Source organism: Hippoglossus stenolepis, chromosome 2 (genome assembly GCF_022539355.2).
Source record: "Hippoglossus stenolepis isolate QCI-W04-F060 chromosome 2, HSTE1.2, whole genome shotgun sequence".
In the NCBI taxonomy this organism is placed as follows: domain Eukaryota; kingdom Metazoa; phylum Chordata; class Actinopteri; order Pleuronectiformes; family Pleuronectidae; genus Hippoglossus; species Hippoglossus stenolepis.
In genome coordinates, this window is record NC_061484.1 from 32,191,330 (window position 1) to 32,193,470 (window position 2,141).

General features: G+C 42.8%; 1 long non-coding RNA gene across 3 annotated transcripts in view; it reads left to right on the forward strand.

The window, feature by feature from the left end:
- Nucleotides 1-235: 235 nt before the first annotated feature.
- Nucleotides 236-2,141, forward strand: part of LOC124854956 — a 5,808-nt gene continuing 3,902 nt past the window's right edge. The window contains exons 1-2 of one of the 3 annotated variants that reach the window (XR_007034891.1): nucleotides 236-266; nucleotides 1,016-1,112. This is a non-coding gene — a long non-coding RNA (uncharacterized LOC124854956). The other 2 variants (XR_007034890.1, XR_007034892.1) reach the window with 2 other exon arrangements.

Genomic DNA, 2,141 nt, shown 5'->3' on the forward strand with positions numbered 1-2,141 from the left:
TTCAGGATCACGTCGGGGTCACCAATTTTGTCGTGTTCTTTTATCCTTAGGTATGAGAAGGGTCGGTCTTAGTTCAAAAGTATTTATTTAGAAGCAATGAAAAGGTACAGCATAGCTATGGGCACTCAATGCACAGCCTCAGCTTTTAGTCCGTAGCCAAGAGTCGCCCGAACGGATGACAGGTGCAATATTTATAATAGTAGGTTGAAGGCGTGGTCCCAGCATCTTGGAACTGGAATCCACCAATGATGAGGAGCCGCTCCCAGGTTCGTCACTCCTTTGATAGTAGCTGGGCAAATCTTCACATTCTGACAGTGTTAAGTTTTGTGTATTAAGAAAAGCCTTTATCCGGCTGAAGCTTTGTGAGTCTTCAGTAGTTTTGCAGACACAGTGTTTTTGTTCATTGGAGTGTGAAACATTGTGTTTTTGTTTTATCGTCTGTATGTTCTGTGTGTGTAAGCATGCGTATTTATCAGACAAGACAACGCCTTTCCTATCTGGCCTTCAGAAGCTGGGGCAGCTTCTTGATTTCTTTCTAAGGCATAGGTCACAGTGTCTTAATGAGCACAGTGCATTTATGTATGTGTGATGTTGAATAAAGCTAAAGGAATACTGTAATATATATAAAGGTTTATGTATGAGAACAAGTTTAAGTACAGTGTATTGTATGCCACGGATTACAGTCCTAACACATAACAAAACATAAATTCTTTCTGTTAAGGTACAAACATGGTGCGTGTAAAATCAATCCTTTTCGGGGCTATAGTGTCTAATTATATTATTAAAATCCTAACAGTGTTCAGCAACATTTATATTATTCATTCATATTATTTTACAGTCAGTGACTGTGTTTTTCACTGGATCCCCAGAGACAGATGTGAACAGCAGGTCTGGAACAAAGAGCCTTCAAAGGACTAATTCACAGAGTTAACTCACAGTTTCACTTTTTATCTTCATCACATCTGTTCATCAAGTGTTTAATAACAGAACGTGTTTTCACAATCATACGTTACAGCAGTGGTCACCAACCAGTGGAGAGTCTTCACTGTGGATCCCAGTAAAGCTCTGGACTCACTGGCTGAGGTGTGAGGAACATCGACCTGCAGAGCCAGGTACACACACACACACACACACACACACACACACACACACACACACACACACACACACACACACACACACACACACACACACACACACACACACACACACACACACACACACACACACATATATATATACACTACCGTTCAAAAGTTTGGGGTCACCCAGACAATTTCGTGTTTGCCATGAAAACTCACACTTTTATTTATCAAATGAGTTGCAAAATGAATAGAAAATATAGTCAAGACATTGACAAGGTTAGAAATAATGATTTTTATTTGAAATATTAATTTTGTTCTTCAAACTTTGCTTTCGTCAAAGAACGCTCCATTTGCAGCAGTTCCAGCATTGCAGACCTTTGGCATTCTAGCTGTTAATGTGTTGAGGTAATCTGTAGAAATGTCCCCCTGCTTCCTGAAGCCCCTCCACAAGTGGGATTGGCTTTGGGCACTTCCTGGTACCATACGGTCAAGCTGCTCCCCAGCAGCTCAATGGGGTTGAGATCTGGTGACTGCGCTGGCCACTCCATTACAGACAGCATACCAGCTGCCTGCTTCTTCCTAAATAGTTCTGCATAATTTGGAGGTGTGCTTGGGTCATTGTCCTGTTGTAGGAGAATTGGCTCAATCAAGCGCTGTCCACAGGGGATGGCATGGCGTTGCAAGATGGAGTGATAGCCTTCCTTATCTAAAATCCCTTTGACCTTGTACAAATCTCCCACTTTACCAGCACCACAGCAGCCCCAGACCATCACATTACCTCCACCATGCTTGACAGATGGCGTCAGGCACTCTTCAGCATCTTCTCACCTGTTCTGCGTCTCACTAATGTTCTTCTGTGTGACCAAACACCTCAAACTTTGATTCGTCTGTCCATACCACTTCAATCTTCCTCTGTCCAATGTCTGTGTTCTTTTGCCCATATCAATCTTTTCTTTTATTGGCCAGTCTCAGATATGGCTTTTCTCTTGCCACTCTGCCCAGAAGGCCAGCATCCCGAGTCGCCTCTTCACTGTAGGCACACTGGCGTTTTCTGGG